The sequence below is a fragment of the Salmo salar genome, chromosome ssa02 (genome assembly GCF_905237065.1).
Source record: "Salmo salar chromosome ssa02, Ssal_v3.1, whole genome shotgun sequence".
In the NCBI taxonomy this organism is placed as follows: Eukaryota; Metazoa; Chordata; class Actinopteri; order Salmoniformes; family Salmonidae; genus Salmo; species Salmo salar.
Genome location: NC_059443.1, coordinates 18,901,083 through 18,911,181, shown reverse-complemented (window position 1 = coordinate 18,911,181; position 10,099 = coordinate 18,901,083).

Sequence of the window (10,099 nt, the reverse complement as noted above, 5' to 3'; positions counted from 1 at the left end):
GTGTGGTTAGTTACCTATGAATAAGGTAGTGGTGGTGTGGTTAGTTACCTATGAACAAGGTAGTGGTGGTGTGGTTAGTTACCTATGAACAAGGTAGTGGTGGTGTGGTTAGTTACCTACGAACAAGGTAGTGGTGGTGTGGTTAGTTACCTATGAACAAGGTAGTGGTGGTGTGGTTAGTTACCTATGAACAAGGTAGTGGTGGTGTGGTTAGTTACCTATGAACAAGGTAGTGGTGGTGTGGTTAGTTACCTATGAACAAGGTAGTGGTGGTGTGGTTAGTTACCCTATGAACAAGGTAGTGGTGGTGTGGTTAGTTACCTATGAACAAGGTAGTGGTGGTGTGGTTAGTTACCTATGAACAAGGTAGTGGTGGTGTGGTTAGTTACCTATGAACAAGGTAGTGGTGGTGTGGTTAGTTACCTATGAACAAGGTAGTGGTGGTGTGGTTAGTTACCTATGAACAAGGTAGTGGTGGTGTGGTTAGTTACCTATGAACGTGGTGGTGGTGGTTAGTTACCTATGAACAAGGTTTGGTGGTGTGGTTAGTTACCTATGAACAAGGTAGTGGTGGTGTGGTTAGTTACCTATGAACAAGGTAGTGGTGGTGTGGTTAGTTACCTATGAACAAGGTGGTGGTGGTGTGGTTAGTTACCTATGAACAAGGTGGTGTGGTTAGTTACCTATGAACAAGGTAGTGGTGGTGTGGTTAGTTACCTATGAACAAGGTAGTGGTGGTGTGGTTAGTTACCTATGAACAAGGTGGTGGTGGTGTGGTTAGTTACCTATGAACAAGGTAGTGGTGGTGTGGTTAGTTACCTCTGAACAAGGTAGTGGTGGTGTGGTTAGTTACCTATGAACAAGGTAGTGGCGGTGTGGTTAGTTACCTATGAACAAGGTGGTGGTGGTGTGGTTAGTTACCTATGAACAAGGTGGTGTGGTTAGTTACCTATGAACAAGGTAGTGGTGGTGTGGTTAGTTACCTATGAACAAGGTAGTGGTGGTGTGGTTAGTTACCTATGAACAAGGTAGTGGTGGTGTGGTTAGTTACCTATGAACAAGGTAGTGGTGGTGTGGTTAGTTACCTATGAACAAGGTAGTGGTGGTGTGGTTAGTTACCTATGAACAAGGTAGTGGTGGTGTGGTTAGTTACCTATGAACAAGGTAGTGGTGGTGTGGTTAGTTACCTATGAACAAGGTAGTGGTGGTGTGGTTAGTTACCTATGAACGTGGTGGTGGTGGTTAGTTACCTATGAACAAGGTAGTGGTGGTGTGGTTAGTTACCTATGAACAATGTGTGGTGGTGTGGTTAGTTACCTATGAACAAGGTGGTGTGGTTAGTTACCTATGAACAAGGTAGTGGTGGTGTGGTTAGTTACCTATGAACAAGGTAGTGGTGGTGTGGTTAGTTACCTATTAGAAGGTGGTGGTGTGGTTAGTTACCTATGAACAAGGTAGTGGTGTTGTGGTTAGTAACCTATGAACAATGTAGTGGTGGTGTGGTTAGTTACCTATGAACAAGGTAGTGGTGGTGTGATTAGTTACCTATTAGAAGGTGGTGGTGTGGTTAGTTACCTATGAACAAGGTAGTGGTGGTGTGGTTAGTTACCTATGAACAAGGTGTGGTGGTGTGGTTAGTTACCTATGAACAAGGTGGTGTGGTTAGTTACCCTATGAACAAGGTAGTGGTGGTGTGGTTAGTTACTTATGAACAAGGTGGTGTGGTTAGTTACCTATGAATAAGGCGGTGGCGGTGTGGTTAGTTAGCGATGAACAAGGTAGTGGTGGTGTGGTTAGTTACCTATGAACAAGGTAGTGGTGGTGTGGTTAGTTACCTATGAACAAGGTAGTGGTGGTGTGGTTAGTTACCTATGAACAAGGTAGTGGTGGTGTGGTTAGTTACCTATGAACAAGGTAGTGGTGGTGTGGTTAGTTACCTATGAACAAGGTAGTGGTGGTGTGGTTAGTTACCTATGAACAAGGTAGTGGTGGTGTGGTTAGTTACCTATGAACAAGGTGGTGGTGGTGGTGTGGTTAGTTACCTATGAACAAGGTAGTGGTGGTGTGGTTAGTTACCTATGAACAAGGTGGTGTGGTTAGTTACCTATGAGCGTGGTGGTGTGGTTAGTTACCTATGAACAAGGTGGTATGGTTAGTTACCTATGAACAAGGTAGTGGTGGTGTGGTTAGTTACCTATGAACGTGGTGGTGTGGTTAGTTACCTATGAACAAGGTGGTGTGGTTAGTTACCTATGAACAAGGTAGTGGTGGTGTGGTTAGTTACCTATGAACAAGGTAGTGGTGGTGTGGTTAGTTACCTATGAACAAGGTGGTGGTGGTGTGGTTAGTTAACTATGAACAAGGTAGTGGTGGTGTGGTTAGTTACCTATGAACAAGGTAGTGGTGGTGTGGTTAGTTACCTATGAACAAGGTAGTGATGGTGTGGTTAGTTACCTATGAACAAGGTGGTGTGGTTAGTTACCTATGAATAAGGTAGTGGTGGTGTGGTTAGTTACCTATGAACAAGGTAGTGGTGGTGTGGTTAGTTACCTATGAACAAGGTAGTGGTGGTGTGGTTAGTTACCTACGAACAAGGTAGTGGTGGTGTGGTTAGTTACCTATGAACAAGGTAGTGGTGGTGTGGTTAGTTACCTATGAACAAGGTAGTGGTGGTGTGGTTAGTTACCTATGAACAAGGTAGTGGTGGTGTGGTTAGTTACCTATGAACAAGGTAGTGGTGGTGTGGTTAGTTACCTATGAACAAGGTAGTGGTGTTGTGGTTAGTTACCTATGAACAAGGTAGTGGTGGTGTGGTTAGTTACCTATGAACAAGGTAGTGGTGGTGTGGTTAGTTACCTATGAACAAGGTAGTGGTGGTGTGGTTAGTTACCTATGAACAAGGTAGTGGTGGTGTGGTTAGTTACCTATGAACAAGGTAGTGGTGGTGTGGTTAGTTACCTATGAACAAGGTAGTGGTGGTGTGGTTAGTTACCTATGAACAAGGTAGTGGTGGTGTGGTTAGTTACCTATGAACAAGGTAGTGGTGGTGTGGTTAGTTACCTATGAACAAGGTGGTGGTGGTGTGGTTAGTTACCTATGAACAAGGTGGTGTGGTTAGTTACCTATGAACAAGGTAGTGGTGGTGTGGTTAGTTACCTATGAACAAGGTAGTGGTGGTGTGGTTAGTTACCTATGAACAAGGTGGTGGTGGTGTGGTTAGTTACCTATGAACAAGGTAGTGGTGGTGTGGTTAGTTACCTATGAACAAGGTAGTGGTGGTGTGGTTAGTTACCTATGAACAAGGTAGTGGTGGTGTGGTTAGTTACCTATGAACAAGGTAGTGGTGGTGTGGTTAGTTACCTATGAACAAGGTGGTGTGGTTAGTTACCTATGAACAAGGTAGTGGTGGTGTGGTTAGTTACCTATGAACAAGGTAGTGGTGGTGTGGTTAGTTACCTATGAACAAGGTAGTGGTGGTGTGGTTAGTTACCTATGAACAAGGTGGTGTGGTTAGTTACCTATGAACAAGGTAGTGGTGGTGTGGTTAGTTACCTATGAACAAGGTAGTGGTGGTGTGGTTAGTTACCTATGAACAAGGTAGTGGTGGTGTGGTTAGTTACCTATGAACAAGGTGGTGTGGTTAGTTACCTATGAACAAGGTAGTGGTGGTGTGGTTAGTTACCTATGAACAAGGTAGTGGTGGTGTGGTTAGTTACCTATGAACAAGGTAGTGGTGGTGTGGTTAGTTACCTATGAACAAGGTGGTGTGGTTAGTTACCTATGAACAAGGTAGTGGTGGTGTGGTTAGTTACCTATGAACAAGGTAGTGGTGGTGTGGTTAGTTACCCTATGAACAAGGTGGTGGTGGTGTGGTTAGTTACCTATGAACAAGGTAGTGGTGGTGTGGTTAGTTACCTCTGAACAAGGTAGTGGTGGTGTGGTTAGTTACCTATGAACAAGGTAGTGGTGGTGTGGTTAGTTACCTATGAACAAGGTAGTGGTGGTGTGGTTAGTTACCTATGAACAAGGTGGTGTGGTTAGTTACCTATGAACAAGGTAGTGGTGGTGTGGTTAGTTACCTATGAACAAGGTAGTGGTGGTGTGGTTAGTTACCTATGAACAAGGCAGTGGTGGTGTGGTTAGTTACCTATGAACAAGGTAGTGGTGGTGTGGTTAGTTACCTATGAACAAGGTAGTGGTGGTGTGGTTAGTTACCTATGAACAAGGTAGTGGTGGTGTGGTTAGTTACCTATGAACAAGGTAGTGGTGGTGTGGTTAGTTACCTATGAACAAGGTAGTGGTGGTGTGGTTAGTTACCTATGAACAAGGTAGTGGTGGTGTGGTTAGTTACCTATGAACAAGGTAGTGGTGGTGTGGTTAGTTACCTATTAACAAGGTGGTGGTGTGGTTAGTTACCTATGAATAAGGTAGTGGTGGTGTGGTTAGTTACCTATGAACAAGGTGGTGTGGTTAGTTACCTATGAACAAGGTAGTGGTGGTGTGGTTAGTTACCTATGAAGAAGGTAGTGGTGGTGTGATTAGTTACCTATTAGAAGGTGGTGGTGTGGTTAGTTACCTATGAACAAGGTAGTGGTGGTGTGGTTAGTTACCTATGAACAATGTAGTGGTGGTGTGGTTAGTTACCTATGAAGAAGGTAGTGGTGGTGTGATTAGTTACCTATTAGAAGGTGGTGGTGTGGTTAGTTACCTATGAACAAGGTGGTGTGGTTAGTTACCTATGAATAAGGTAGTGGTGGTGTGGTTAGTTACCTATGAACAAGGTGGTGTGGTTAGTTACCTATGAACAAGGTAGTGGTGGTGTGGTTAGTTACCTATGAACAAGGTGGTGGTGGTTAGTTACCCTATGAACAAGGTAGTGGTGGTGTGGTTAGTTACCTATGAACAAGGTAGTGGTGGTGTGGTTAGTTACCTATGAACAAGGTAGTGGTGGTGTGGTTACTTACCTATGAACAAGGTAGTGGTGGTGTGGTTAGTTACCTATGAACAAGGTAGTGGTGGTGTGGTTAGTTACCTATGAACAAGGTGGTGGTGTGTGGTTAGTTACCTATGAACAAGGTAGTGGTGGTGTGGTTAGTTACCTATGAACAAGGTAGTGGTGGTGTGGTTAGTTACCTATGAACAAGGTAGTGGTGGTGTGGTTAGTTACCTATGAACAAGGTGGTGTGGTTAGTTACCTATGAACAAGGTAGTGGTGGTGTGGTTAGTTACCTATGAACAAGGTAGTGGTGGTGTGGTTAGTTACCTATGAACAAGGTAGTGGTGGTGTGGTTAGTTACCTACGAACAAGGTAGTGGTGGTGTGGTTAGTTACCTATGAACAAGGTAGTGGTGGTGTGGTTAGTTACCTATGAACAAGGTAGTGGTGGTGTGGTTAGTTACCTATGAACAAGGTAGTGGTGGTGTGGTTAGTTACCTATGAACAAGGTAGTGGTGGTGTGGTTAGTTACCTATGAACAAGGTAGTGGTGGTGTGGTTAGTTACCTATGAACAAGGTAGTGGTGGTGTGGTTAGTTACCTATGAACAAGGTAGTGGTGGTGTGGTTAGTTACCTATGAACAAGGTAGTGGTGGTGTGGTTAGTTACCTATGAACAAGGTAGTGGTGGTGTGGTTAGTTACCTATGAACAAGGTAGTGGTGGTGTGGTTAGTTACCTATGAACAAGGTGGTGGTGTGGTTAGTTACCTATGAACAAGGTAGTGGTGGTGTGGTTAGTTACCTATGAACAAGGTAGTGGTGGTGTGGTTAGTTACCTATGAACAAGGTAGTGGTGGTGTGGTTAGTTACCTATGAACAAGGTAGTGGTGGTGTGGTTAGTTACCTATGAACAAGGTGGTGTGGTTAGTTACCTATGAACAAGGTAGTGGTGGTGTGGTTAGTTACCTATGAACAAGGTAGTGGTGGTGTGGTTAGTTACCTATGAACAAGGTAGTGGTGGTGTGGTTAGTTACCTATGAACAAGGTAGTGGTGGTGTGGTTAGTTACCTATGAACAAGGTAGTGGTGGTGTGGTTAGTTACCTATGAACAAGGTAGTGGTGGTGTGGTTAGTTACCTATGAACGTGGTGGTGTGGTTAGTTACCTATGAACAAGGTAGTGGTGGTGTGGTTAGTTACCTATGAACGTGGTGGTGTGTTTAGTTACCTATGAACGTGGTGGTGTGGTTAGTTACCTATGAACGTGGTGGTGTGTTTAGTTACCTATGAACAAGGTAGTGGTGGTGTGGTTAGTTACCTATGAACGTGGTGGTGTGGTTAGTTACCTATGAACAAGGTAGTGGTGGTGTGGTTAGTTACCTATGAACAAGGTAGTGGTGGTGTGGTTAGTTACCTATGAACAAGGTAGTGGTGGTGTGGTTAGTTACCTATGAACAAGGTGGTGGTGGTGTGGTTAGTTACCTATGAACAAGGTAGTGATGGTGTGGTTAGTTACCTATGAACAAGGTGGTGTGGTTAGTTACCTATGAACAAGGTAGTGGTGGTGTGGTTAGTTACCTATGAACAAGGTAGTGGTGGTGTGGTTAGTTACCTATGAACAAGGTAGTGGTGGTGTGGTTAGTTACCTATGAACAAGGTAGTGGTGGTGTGGTTAGTTACCTATGAACAAGGTAGTGGTGGTGTGGTTAGTTACCTATGAACAAGGTAGTGGTGGTGTGGTTAGTTACCTATGAACAATGTAGTGGTGGTGTGGTTAGTTACCTATGAACAAGGTAGTGGTGGTGTGGTTAGTTACCTATGAACAAGGTAGTGGTGGTGTGGTTAGTTACCTATGAACAAGGTAGTGGTGGTGTGGTTAGTTACCCTATGAACAAGGTAGTGGTGGTGTGGTTAGTTACCTATGAACAAGGTAGTGGTGGTGTGGTTAGTTACCTATGAACAAGGTAGTGGTGGTGTGGTTAGTTACCTATGAACAAGGTAGTGGTGGTGTGGTTAGTTACCTATGAACAAGGTGGGTGTGGTTAGTTACCTATGAACAAGGTAGTGGTGGTGTGGTTAGTTACCTATGAACAAGGTAGTGGTGGTGTGGTTAGTTACCTATGAACAAGGTAGTGGTGGTGTGGTTAGTTACCTATGAACAAGGTAGTGGTGGTGTGGTTAGTTACCTATGAACAAGGTGGTGTGGTTAGTTACCTATGAACAAGGTAGTGGTGGTGTGGTTAGTTACCTATGAACAAGGTAGTGGTGGTGTGGTTAGTTACCTATGAACAAGGTGGTGGTGGTGTGGTTAGTTACCTATGAATAAGGTAGTGGTGGTGTGGTTAGTTACCTATGAATAAGGTAGTGGTGGTGTGGTTAGTAACCTATGAACAAGGTAGTGGCGGTGTGGTTAGTTACCTATGAACAAGGTGGTGGTGGTGTGGTTAGTTACCTATGAACAAGGTGGTGTGGTTAGTTACCTATGAATAAGGTAGTGGTGGTGTGGTTAGTTACCTATGAACAAGGTAGTGGTGGTGTGGTTAGTTACCTATGAACAAGGTAGTGGTGGTGTGGTTAGTTACCTATGAACAAGGTAGTGGTGGTGTGGTTAGTTACCTATGAACAAGGTAGTGGTGGTGTGGTTAGTTACCTATGAACAAGGTAGTGGTGGTGTGGTTAGTTACCTATGAACAAGGTAGTGGTGGTGTGGTTAGTTACCTATGAACAAGGTAGTGGTGGTGTGGTTAGTTACCTATGAACAAGGTAGTGGTGGTGTGGTTAGTTACCTATTGAAGGTGGTGGTGTGGTTAGTTACCTATGAACAAGGTGGGTGTGGTTAGTTACCTATGAATAAGGTAGTGGTGGTGTGGTTAGTTACCTATGAACAAGGTGGTGTGGTTAGTTACCTATGAACAAGGTAGTGGTGGTGTGGTTAGTTACCTATGAACAAGGTAGTGGTGGTGTGGTTAGTTACCTATTAGAAGGTGGTGGTGTGGTTAGTTACCTATGAATAAGGTAGTGGTGGTGTGGTTAGTTACCTATGAACAATGTAGTGGTGGTGTGGTTAGTTACCTATGAAGAAGGTAGTGGTGGTGTGATTAGTTACCTATTAGAAGGTGGTGGTGTGGTTAGTTACCTATGAACAAGGTGGTGTGGTTAGTTACCTATGAATAAGGTAGTGGTGGTGTGGTTAGTTACCTATGAACAAGGTGGTGTGGTTAGTTACCTATGAACAAGGTAGTGGTGGTGTGGTTAGTTACCTATGAACAAGGTGGTGTGGTTAGTTACCTATGAACAAGGTAGTGGTGGTGTGGTTAGTTACCTATGAACAAGGTAGTGGTGGTGTGGTTAGTTACCTATGAACAAGGTAGTGGTGGAGTGGTTAGTTACCTATGAACAAGGTAGTGGTGGTGTGGTTACTTACCTATGAACAAGGTAGTGGTGGTGTGGTTAGTTACCTATGAACAAGGTAGTGGTGGTGTGGTTAGTTACCTATGAACAAGGTGTGGTGGTGTGGTTAGTTACCTATGAACAAGGTAGTGGTGGTGTGGTTAGTTACCTATGAACAAGGTAGTGGTGGTGTGGTTAGTTACCTATGAACAAGGTAGTGGTGGTGTGGTTAGTTACCTATGAACAAGGTAGTGGTGGTGTGGTTAGTTACCTATGAACAAGGTAGTGGTGGTGTGGTTAGTTACCTATGAACAAGGTAGTGGTGGTGTGGTTAGTTACCTATGAACAAGGTGGTGGTGTGGTTAGTTACCTATGAACAAGGTAGTGGTGGTGTGGTTAGTTACCTATGAACGTGGTGGTGTGGTTAGTTACCTATGAACGTGGTGGTGTGGTTAGTTACCTATGAGCGTGGTGGTGTGGTTAGTTACCTATGAGCGTGGTGGTGTGGTTAGTTACCTATGAGCGTGGTGGTGTGGTTAGTTACCTATGAGCAAGGACGTGTGGTTAGTTACCTATGAACAAGGTGGTGTGGTTAGTTGCCTACGAACAAGGTGGTGTGGTTAGTTAACTACGAACAAGGTAGTGGTGGTGTGGTTAGTTACCTATGAACAAGGTAGTGGTGGTGTGGTTAGTTACCTATGAACAAGGTGGTGGTGGTGTGGTTAGTTAACTATGAACAAGGTAGTGGTGGTGTGGTTAGTTACCTATGAACAAGGTAGTGGTGGTGTGGTTAGTTACCTATGAACAAGGTAGTGATGGTGTGGTTAGTTACCTATGAACAAGGTGGTGTGGTTAGTTACCTATGAATAAGGTAGTGGTGGTGTGGTTAGTTACCTATGAACAAGGTAGTGGTGGTGTGGTTAGTTACCTATGAATAAGGTAGTGGTGGTGTGGTTAGTTACCTACGAACAAGGTAGTGGTGGTGTGGTTAGTTACCTATGAACAAGGTAGTGGTGGTGTGGTTAGTTACCTATGAACAAGGTAGTGGTGGTGTGGTTAGTTACCTATGAACAAGGTAGTGGTGGTGTGGTTAGTTACCTATGAACAAGGTAGTGGTGGTGTGGTTAGTTACCTATGAACAAGGTAGTGGTGGTGTGGTTAGTTACCTATGAACAAGGTAGTGGTGGTGTGGTTAGTTACCTATGAACAAGGTAGTGGTGGTGTGGTTAGTTACCTATGAACAAGGTAGTGGTGGTGTGGTTAGTTACCTATGAACAAGGTAGTGGTGGTGTGGTTAGTTACCTATGAACAAGGTAGTGGTGGTGTGGTTAGTTACCTATGAACAAGGTGGTGTGGTTAGTTACCTATGAACAAGGTGGTGTGGTTAGTTACCTATGAACAAGGTAGTGGTGGTGTGGTTAGTTACCTATGAACAAGGTAGTGGTGGTGTGGTTAGTTACCTATGAACAAGGTGGTGGTGGTGTGGTTAGTTACCTATGAACAAGGTGGTGTGGTTATGTTACCTATGAATAAGGTAGTGGTGGTGTGGTTAGTAACCTATGAACAAGGTAGTGGCGGTGTGGTTAGTTACCTATGAACAAGGTGGTGGTGGTGTGGTTAGTTACCTATGAATAAGGTAGTGGTGGTGTGGTTAGTTACCTCTGAATAAGGTAGTGGTGGTGTGGTTAGTAACCTATGAACAAGGTAGTGGTGGTGTGGTTAGTTACCTATGAACAAGGTGGTGGTGGTGTGGTTAGTTACCTATGAACAAGGTGGT